The sequence below is a fragment of the Populus euphratica genome, unplaced genomic scaffold, assembly GCF_000495115.2.
Source record: "Populus euphratica unplaced genomic scaffold, PopEup_1.0 scaffold129.1, whole genome shotgun sequence".
Classification (NCBI taxonomy): Eukaryota; Viridiplantae; Streptophyta; class Magnoliopsida; order Malpighiales; family Salicaceae; genus Populus; species Populus euphratica.
Genome location: NW_011499907.1, coordinates 99,650 through 111,215, shown reverse-complemented (window position 1 = coordinate 111,215; position 11,566 = coordinate 99,650). Strand labels below are relative to the sequence as shown.

At 30.9% G+C, this 11,566-nt stretch overlaps 1 pseudogene; it reads right to left on the bottom strand.

Moving 5' to 3' along the window:
- Positions 1–2,038: 2,038 nt before the first annotated feature.
- On the bottom strand, positions 2,039–4,869 carry LOC105133447 (ruvB-like 2; annotated as a pseudogene).
- Positions 4,870–11,566: the final 6,697 nt, after the last annotated feature.

Sequence of the window (11,566 nt, the reverse complement as noted above, 5' to 3'; positions counted from 1 at the left end):
AACCTAATAACCAATTAAACTACATGTTATTTCTAAAAACTACAGTCATGATGCATAACTACGCTTATAATACATGGAACTAGTTAACTAAGGCAAACTACATGTTATTTCTAACAACTACAGTCATAATGCATAACTACACTTGTAATACATGAAACTAGTCAACTAAGGCAACTTGACCTTGCATTCATTGAAAGGGGAATGAGGCTAGTTTGTTGCATAAGTGATTTTTTTTTTTCTAAACACAATTTTAGATTTGATTATTAATAAAAATATTATATTGAGTGGCTAAATTATTATAATCACTTCTACAAAACATTATTCATTAGAACAATGTGTTGGGTGTGTTTTTTAGTTTTTTTCTTCAATTTAACTCTTCAACAATCTAATCCATTTTTTTTATTTTTTAGTTTTTTCTCTCTATTAATATTTAATATTAGATTATTTTAGGAATTATGTTTTATAATTATTTTTAATTTTTTTTTTGTTGAGTTATATTCCAGTCTCATGAATTTATTTTCTTGACCTCAACCTTCAATATTAAATATGTTAGAATTTAGATTTTATAATTTATTTATTTAATATATTTTATAAGTTTATCTTAATCTCATAATTTAAATAATGGATTTAACAAGCTTCTTGAATTGGAAAAGTAGAAATCCCTGTTTATTAACAAAACACTAAAGGGTGTGGCTAAGTCAGTATAGCCACACCCATGAAACACCTTTTATTATAATAGTATTTTGTGTTTTGCCTTACTTTTTACTTGTTTAGTTTTTTTTAATTTTATTTTTTAATATTAGATTGCTTTAGGAATTATGTTTCATAATTTTTCTTTCCTATTGTGTTATATATTAATCTCATGAATTTATTTATAATTTATTTTTGATTTCAACCTTCAACATTAAAATTTTTATAACTAAGGCCTTATAATTTTTTTTATGAATTCATCATGATCTCATGATCTAGTCATGAGTTTAACATGTTAAGTCAGGTGGACTCATGATTTTTTTACTATTTTTTTAATTAATTTTTTTATTTTATCTTTTAACATTGGGTTGGTTGAAAATTAGGTTTTAATTTTATTTTTTTGTAATATTATCTCAATCTCATGACCTAAATTGCAAGTTTGATAAATTAACTTGAGTTGATTTTGTTTATTTTTCTAGGTTTTTTTTTTAATTAGGCTTAGTATTTTTTTTCTTTTCGTGAGTTATCTCAGATCAGACTAATCCTAATCACGAGGTTGGCAAGTTACTAAAGCCAACTTTGTTCATTTTATTTTATCTCTTTTAATTGGATATATTTTTCTTTTAATTTCACCTTTTAACAACTTAATATTTTGATTTGCTTGGGTAGTTTAATAAGTTAACCTAAGTTGACTTGGATATTTTTTTAATTTAATATTTTTTTTAAAAAATTTATCCTTCAATATTAAATTGATAAAAAATTAACTTTCATAATTTATTTTGATTTATTTTTATATAGTTATCATAGTCTCATAACCTAAATTGTAAATTTAACAGATTAATTCAAGTCGATTCAATATATTAATGTCTTAATATTTTTTTAAAAAATATCATTTAATATATCATCATATCAATATTTTAAAAATATTATCTAATAAGAATCACATTTTAAATTCATAATTAATTTTGTATTTTTATTAAAAAAATATTAACAACATTTGAATTTTTATATGTAAAAATAAAATTATTCGCCAATAATCTAGTTAAATTACTAATGATCCATCCAGAAAACTCAAGTCATATCTCGTTCGTAATCTTATGAGTTTCTACTAGTTTTGAATTCCAAGTGAGAGTGGTTCTTCGGAAGCATGCATCTTTTGTTGAGTGGCAAAAACCAGTCCCACCATTGTCCAGGCCTTCCATTCTGGTTCACACCTGTGACCACACATTTTTCTTTTTCTCTTCAATAAGTACATGTTTAGTAATGAGAAGAAAAAAAAAGCCCCGGTCTGGTGAGGCTTTGAATTCAAACCCGTTGAACGTTTGTTCAACGTAGCTGAATCAGATCAGATGTGAAATAAGGTTCTCTTCCTGTATATCAGTATCCTGAAAACATTGCATTCTACATGGTTAAAAGTTTCAAGGCTGCAGCACACAATAAAGAACACAAATTCATAAATGCACATTGAAGAGCTAAGAGGCACCTAAACACTTGCAGAAAGGCAAAGCATGATAACATGTTCCGGTGGGGGAGTTTTGTTCTCCATATAAATAAACAAGGAAACAAGAGTAACCACAGAAATCTCCTTCTCTAAGAAAATTTCAATGAAGCATTGCATTGGTGCCATCTTCTTCACCATCTCCTATGGGTGCTTCATTAAACATGTACTGCTCCTGATACTCCATCAAGTATTGCGTTGATCTCTTCACATCCAGAAACAGATTGTAGACTCGAGTAATGTCCTCACTCTCCACAACCTTTCCTTTTCGTTTCTGGCATGCCAACGCAGCGGCAGTAATTAGATGGATAGCATATCTCAAGGAAGTTTCAACCCCAATATGAGTCAACAGAGCCTTTGCTTCTTCAGCCATCTCTACATCTTCTTCTTGGCATCTGATGTCCAGAATCTTGCGAATTTCATCCTTTGTATAAGGTTGAGTAGTAATGATAAGAAGGCGATCAAGGAGATCTATTGGAATCCCATGTGGAGATTTATAATTTGTTCCTCGTATAGTAGTAATCCCTCTATTGGTGGCAACAACTAGTATTGGAGCCATCTCATTCTCAAGAGCACGATTCAGGAAAGAGAAGCATTCAATATCAAGCATGTGCACCTCGTCAATGAAAAGAACACCTGGCACAATCTCTGCTTTGCCTTCCTCTCTCCATTCTGCCACCTTTGTGTCAATTTGTTCCCTTACTTCTGCACGGATTTCACCAGTATCACCAGTGAAGAGAGCCAGAAATCCCTGTGTTCTGAAAGAGGAGAATAACAAGTGGTGATTAACATGGAACCAAAAATCCGTGGGCAAAGATGGATTTGAATTACAGCTACATGACCTATTTATTTCCATCACATTTAAATTGGCAGGAAAGAGTCTTAACAATAAAAAGGGTAATACCACTGTAGACACCAGGAAACTGCACTTGAAGTGAGTCATAATGAATCTGCTGAAACAAATCTACAGCAGACACAATTCTATCTCCCAATAAATACAATGAGAATTTCCTAAAATATGTAATTTCTCCCCATCCAAATGCTCCAAATATTGCAAACAAAATACAACACCATAATCTGTTTTTTTTCCTTTTTTAAGGAAAGGCTTGGGACATGTAAAAGTGCAAGAATTCTCTTTGATAAAAATTTCATGATGGATGTCTAAATTTTTTTTAGAAGCATTGCACAGGATACAATATCATATTAGGGATTAATTTATTGTGGAAATGAAAACTATAAAGAATCTCACGTTAGTCCCCTGTTTCTCTGTGTTTTGAGCACACTAGCAGAAAACTCCTCCAAATTCTCATTTTGTGGCATCTCATTGTTTCTCCAAACATTTGACATCTGTGTCTTCATGCTATATCTATCTAATCTCAAATAATCACCTTACAATAGACAAGCTAAAAAAATAATTAATAGATTGAGAAGCTAACCGGGGCCAGAAAAGTTTCATTCACCAGAGTGCGAGGCAGTATTTCTATCAATATCTCATCAAGACAACATCACTAAAAGTCTTAACACAAATCAATAACCAATGTTTTTGCTAATACAGTGTTTAGGCAACAAGTACTTTAAGGCTTTAATTCTCACCATGTTATGAAGTTGGATTTTGAAAAAAATGTACTCAAAACAGACCGCAGGGTCTAATATTCTCCAAAACTGTAAACAATGCACATTCTTGGCTAACTTAATGAAGAGCTCCATCTTTCCACAAGTATCGCCACAAACCAAAACAACACAGCAACTAAGGATAGCATGACCTCATAACTAGCAAAATGAATGTCACAGAAGAAACACAAACACGAGGAATAATACCATGGACGTACCTGCTATTAATGACATCAATTTCATGAAGTGTGACACAATGCACAATCTCTTTCCTCTTCTGCAACTCACCATCAGGACACTGAACAAACCTAACCTGTGGCCCAATGGCATCATAATCCCTCGACCGTGAAAAAGACCTGCCAAGCTTGGTAACTTTCCCAGAAGGCTTATCAATAGCAATAACATCTCCACTCTGCACCTTTTCCTTTCCCAAACTCTCAATCATCTTTGCTCCCAAGTCATAAACCCCTTCCATCTCGGTTGTCTTCATCGTCAATTTCCCAGTTTTCGAAGCAGCACCAGCCACTGCTGGTCTATCAATTTGAATCTCCACAACCTCACCTTCAATCACCTCCGTTTCTTCTTTAATCCTAACCCCTATTGCCTTCCTAAAAGACTGCATTAAAGCCTCGGTTTTTGACATTTAAAGAGAAAATATCTCGCTAGCGGAGATCATTGCAAATGGGGTTTCAAGACCTAGGGATTTTGCCATGCCCATGGCGATTGCGGTTTTACCGGTTCCGGGTTGACCCGCGATAAGAACTGCTCGACCCGCGATTCTTCCTTCCTTTATCATTTGGAGGATGACGCCGGCGGCTTTGCGGGCTGAGGTCTGTCCCACCATTCCTTCAGAAACGGCGCGTGGTTCGAGGGCTGAGTCCAGCCCCAGGCCACGGATGTGGGAGTGAGCGCCTATTCGCTCAATTCTTGTTAGGTCTCGAGTTTCTGAGAGTTTGAGGTCTGCCATTGAAGGAGAGAGAGAGAGGGTTTAGGGTTTTTCAGTGTTTTTTTCTATTATAATGAGAGAGTAGCTGGTGGTGAATGTTAGCGAGCGTTGAGTTTACTGTGGAGAACAGACGCGCATATAAAAACACGACCCACTGACGCGTCGTTTTAAAACTGGCTGAACAAGACCCTTTTTTTTTTTTTTTTTTGAGTTTGGCCTTGGCAATTTGTTGAACGCTTCTTCTTTGAATAAATAATAGGAAGAAAAAAAAATTGCCATCGTCCATCCATTCTCAAAATAGGTAAATACTAGTCATCTTCTCTATTTGATTTGCGTTGCGAATGAAATGATAGCATTTTAAAATATATAAAATTTAAAAAATAATTTTTTAAAAAAGTTATTATTTATAAAAACTCAGAATATTATTCATTATAATAATATAATAGTGAGAGTGTCCTTAAACTATTAAATCTTTGAGCTGGATAATAAAAATGAAATGATTTTTTTACCATGATAATATTATCTTTTACAAATTCTATAGAGTGATTTTAGTTATTTTATTTTTTTATTATATAATAAAATTGCTAATTGAACCCTATAATAATAATAAAAATAATGTTTGTAATTTAGGGGCTTTTTATCTTTTCAATTTTTTTCAAAATAGTTAAATTATTATGATGTTTTTAGAAACAAAATTAGTGTAACTTTATCATAAGGGTTTTTTCTTATCATTTTACTTTGGTTTTATTATTAGTTTGAATGTATTTAGAGGAATTATTGTAATTAATCATATATTAAATATTATTAAAAAAATATATTGGCACTTGTATAATACATGCAGCAAGTTGATGGGCTCAACACCTTTTTAGCAGCACATGCATAGTTATTTGACTATCAAATATCACTTTCAAAAGCATTGTTTAGAAGGTATCGGCACCTTCAATGTTGTACGATAACGCGTGTGTCAAACATGCAATTAGTTTGGTGTTGGTGACCTTTTTTTTCTTCTCTCTCCCCTTTTCAAATCTCACGCTAACCCTTTTAATTTCATTTTCATTTAAATTTTATCCTTATCCTTTTAATTATTATTTTTTATTTTGAATAATCTAAATAATTATAAATATTTTTTTAATTTCATCCCTTATCATTTTTTAATATATAAATAATGTATCAAATTACAAATGCTTTTCAATTTCACCCCTACCATTTTTAATCTAAAAATAATCTATCAAATTACAAATATTTTTCAATTTCACCCCTATCAATTTTTAATCTCTCAAATTTGATCCTTATTCTTTTGATTATTATTTGTTTTATTTGAGGTAATTTTTTTTTTTTTTACAATTTCATCATTGAATTTTTCTATCAAATTTTATCCCTATTTTTGTTGTTGTTGCTGACACGATCAAAAGATTAATGTCTTCTACAACAACAACAACAACAACAACAACAACAACAACAACAACAACAACAACAACAACAACAACAACAACAACAACAACAACAACAACAACAACAACAACAACAACAACAACAACAACAACAACAATAATCAGAAAAAGTTAAAGAGAACTTTGAGATTGTAAGATTAATGCAAGGATTAAATATTTCAAACAAATATAGTATAGACTTTTTTTATTACTTCATTGGAAACCACACACAAATATGGTTTCAATCGGATTATAAATTGTTAACATGATTACATTAGTTATCTTATTCAAATATAATGCTAATACTTATAAATGTTGTTAGGTATTAATGATTATAACTTATATTAACAATAAATCATGTTCCTTTCCTTTCATAGCATAGTTGTCAGTTATATTATACGGTTGGGTTATGAAAGTGCCAAGTATTTGTTGTACCAAATGTTATACAACATAAATCTAGATTAACCATTTAACAAGCAAAGTATTAAAAGTGAACAAGATAACAAATACAAAACATGTTAGTATCAAACATTAAAGTCCATATTAAGTTTACATTATACTTAGTCTTACACCATTAGTGTAACCTTCAATTTTGATATAATAAACTTAGCTAAATATAATGAAAGAGAAAAACATAAATAAATAAAATAAGAATATAAATAAGATAAAAGTTAACTAAGTAGAGGAAAGAAAATAAGAATCATAAACAAGATATTAATATAAGCAAAACTTGAGCATTACAATAAAGAGAGAGTAAGAACATGATCTTGATCTAAAAACCAAGATGCCTAAATGTATGGCAAATACCTCTTTTTATAGGTCAAAATTAGAAACTACTGATTTGTTAACTAATTATCGAGTGGGTGGTCAACTCTTGACTTGGTGAGAATCCTTGTCTTCGTGTCTGAATATAACATCATTGATAACATCAGAATTTGAACAGACTTAGATCATGAAAGTTCTAGGAAATTGTTTCAGCTTTCCAGAAAAAACAATTGAGGTCATTTGGACTTTTAGAACTTGAGATATGGGATGAACATTAAGTAGTGTCTCAGCTGCAGTATAGATTCGAACTTCTCCATTGCTGCTAAGATTTGGACTTTCAAATACCAAAATTGAGTCTTGTCTTCCTATAAATGCTTTAGGCCTATGTTTTAACTTTCCATCCATATAGAGCAGACCTAAATCCAAAATCTACAGCTCCAAATATGACTCAATGACCGAATAGTGTTCTAGTTTGGGTTGAACCATCATCTATTTTCTAAGTTTAGCTTTCTCTTTGCCCTTTCAATTTCAGTAGTTAAACTCATTAATCAATCCTTTTATTTATATGATAGACCTGTTTTTAAGATGAATATTTACCATAAATTAAAGGTATCTTATGGTATCAGACATGTTATTATAAAACATGTTTTAGTTAAGGAGTTATTGATATTTAAAGTGCAAAATGATGATATAAAACCTTAATAAAAAAACATTTTTAAGTACTAATCAAGTTGCCCTTTTGCTTTGGAAAAATTTTTAATTGATATTTTTTTCATTATTTTGTCATTCAAAATTAAATTAGTTGAAAATTAAGTTTTTTCATTGAGTTCAAGTATAAGATTTCACTAGCTGGAAATTTTAAAGATTATAATAGATTTAAGACGTTTGCTCAAGGTTTCTTGATTTTTTCTAAGCTGATGTTTTCCTCTCTTTTTTAGAGTTTTGTTTTGTTATTTTTTTGTTCACCTTCTATGAGGTTAGTTTAGAATTCATGATTCAAATCATTGATTTTAAAGTTAATTTGGGTTGATTTTTTTAAAAAATTGATTTATTTCAATTTCATTCTTGAAATTTTGTTCCCTTTTTTTTTATACAAGATTATCTCAATATTATGCCAATAGTTATGGAGTTTGAGAGTTCACCCAATTTAATAAGGATTTTTTTTGTTTTTTAAAAATCACCTTTTATAATTTTACCCCTTCAATATTAGGTTGTTTGATAACTTAGATGGGCTCAAGTTTAATTTATTTTACCTTTTTAAAATCATTATTTTGTTTGTTTGTTTATTGTTGTTGCATTATTTTGGTTCATATTATTTAAATAACCAAATCAATGGCTCGAGTTTTAGATTTTTTTACCATAACATTCTTTTTTTAGAAATGTTTTTCTGGTCTAACTCGTAGTAGAGTGACACGATCAAAGAGTTGATGTCACTAATGGTATATCAAACAAGTATAGTATAAACTCTTATTATTGAATTGGAAACCACACACAAAGGAGGTTCCAATCAGATTATATATTGTTAACATGATTACATTAGTCATCTTATTCAATTAATGCTAATACTTGTAAATCTCGTCAAGCATTCATGATTATAACTTATGTTAACAACAAATCAAGTTCCTTTCATAGCTCAGGTGTCGGTTATACCATACATTATGGGCTATGAAAGTGCCAAGCATTTGTTGTACCAAGTGTTATACAACATAAATCAAGATTAGTCATTTAACAAGCAAAGTATTAAAGAGTGAACAAGATAGCAAATATAAAACATGTTAGTATCAAACATTAAAGTCCATATTAAGTTTACATTATACTTATTCTTACACCATTAGTGTAACCTTTTCACCTTGACATAATTAACTTAGCTAGACATAATGAAAGAAAGCAAAATAGATAAACAAAATAAGAACATAAAAGTTAACTAAGTAAAGGAAAGGAAATGAAAGGCATAAACTTAATATTAATGAAAACAAAGCATAAAAAATACAAAGAGAGAAAGGAAGAGCATGATCTTGATCTGGAAATCAAGATGCCTAAATGCATGGCAAATGCCTCCTTTTATAGGCCAAAAATGGGAACTATTGATTTGATGACTAATTGATAAGTGGGTGACCAACTTTTGACTTGGTGACAATCCTTATCTTCTCTTGTCTGCCCAAAACGTCATTGATAACGTCAAAATTGGAGCCAGTTGTAAACATGAAAGTTGTAGGCAATTGTCTCAGCTTTCTTGTGTAAAAATTTCAGCTCATTTGGACTTCTAGAACTCCAGATATGGCCAAAATACCGAATAGTGCTCGGGCTGGAAGACAGATTCGGGCTTCTTTGTTGTTGCTACAATTTGGACTTGATAATGGCCTTTTTAGATCTTGGGCTCCATATGAAAGTTGTAGGCCTATGTCTTACCTTTCCATCCATATAAATTGGACCTAAATCTGAGATCTGTAGCTCCAGATATGACCCAATTACCGAACAGTGTTCCGGTTTGGATTGCACCGACATCTCTTTTCTAAGTTTGGCCATCTCTTTATCCTTGCAATTTAAGTTCTTCAAGTCATCAATCAATCCTTTCATTTATGTGATAGGCCTGCATTAAAAATAGACATTTACCATAAATTATAGGTATCTTATATTATTAGATACATTATTATAAAACATATTTTAGTTAAGGAGTTATTGATACTTCAAGTGCAAAATGATGATATAAAACCATGATAAAAATGCACTTTTAAGTACTAATCACACCCCCCAACCAGCTTATTACTAGTCCCTAGTAATCAAAGCGTTAAAATAGAAAACAAATTTGCAAATTTCACAAAGCAAGGTATTCATCATTTAACTTCCATTAGTCTATCCAGATAAACAAACTCTCATTAAATTTATATATCTGCTCAATACCTCTTAACAAGATATTAATAAACCTTTCTTTTGTGCTCAATGTATCAACACATAATTATGGGGCTTTTCTTGGAAGAAAACAAAATTTTTGTTCTAATGTTTAAGGTTAACTTCCTTGGGTTGGGATTACTATTTTTGTCTTTTTTTTTTTTTTTAACTCTATATACATATACTTTAAAAACATCATGCATCTTTAACCCATGTAATGAGCTTTCAGCTAATGACTCCCAGACCAGTTGGTCTTAGGGCATTAGGTGTTAAGACACCCCTACGAGCTTAGTAACTCGGGTCGCAGATACTGATATGTAGATAGTGCAATGTTTGATTCCCTTAAGCTTTTCTCCTCAACCCATGTAACAAGCGTTGGGCCAATAGCTCCCAAGTCAGTTGACTTTAGGGTATTAGGTGTTAAAACACCCCTTCGGGCTTAATTGCTTAGGTTAGGGAGGCTACGAAACCAAACTTATCTACATTTTTATTATCATCATTTTTTTTTTTTCATGTTTTTTTTTTTTTTCTTTTTAATTATATACAATCCCTTTCCCTTAGTTGTTACCTTTAACAAAAGAACATAAATAATGTAATAATCCAATATGCAACCCACAATCATATGTTAAAGTGTGTGTGTGTAAATTAAGGTTTAAGAATACATGTTAAATAAGTATGTGAGCAGAATTAAGTGATAACAATGCGAGAGTTTGTAAATCTGAATATTTTAGGAAGTATTATAATAGACCTTGTTAAGAATGTTTACTAAGATGCGTCTCAAGAGTCACTTTAACAAAAGAACTCATTGACTCTGCCATTATAGTAACAATGGTTTTGCAAATAGAAAACACAACTAGTAAAGTTTTTTTTTATATAAATTTCAACTATTACCCCTTCCCCCAAACTAAAATGAAACATTGTCCTCAATGTTCTAAGGTAGAAAGATAGAGTATAAAAGATATCACCTGAAATAACGAACACTGACAAAACCTGAAACACACTAAAACAAAAATAAGAAATAACAAAACATAATAATAAAACCAAAAGACACAAAAATTCACAAATGAAGGCTCAAATCCAAGGAGTGAAAGATTGTAGTTGGTCAATCAATTGTTCAGCAGTAGCAGCAGAGATTATGATTTGTCGTGCAGAAAATGTTAGAAATTCCTGTTCCACAGCATGATCAAGAAAAGATAACAACTTATCATAATAACCATTAACATTTAACAAACTGATAGGTTTATAGTGAATGTAAAGTTGGGCCTAAGAGGAAATATGAAAGATCTCTTTCAATATGCCTAGACCACCTGGCAAGGCAATAAAGGCATTAACATGTTTCAACATTGTATTCATTCGATCAGACATTGTGGAGACCTGTAGTTCCTCTTTAGTTGTTATTCCAATAATATCACCATTGCTAAAGCTTTGGGGATAACCCCCAAAACACGACTACCTCCTAAAAATACAGCTATTGACACACCCTCCATTAACCTAAGGCTGCCTCCTCCATACATCAAATGAATTTTTATTGCAACTAATACCTGACCAAGATGATTTGCTGATTCTAAAAACTCTTTTTTTTCCCAGGACTAGATCCACCAAGAACACAAATTATATGTTCTCCAAAGCATTATAAATGACAATAGTACAACAACAATAATAATAATAACAACAACAATAATAATAGTAATAACAATAATAACAACAATGACAATAACAATAATAACTATAATAATA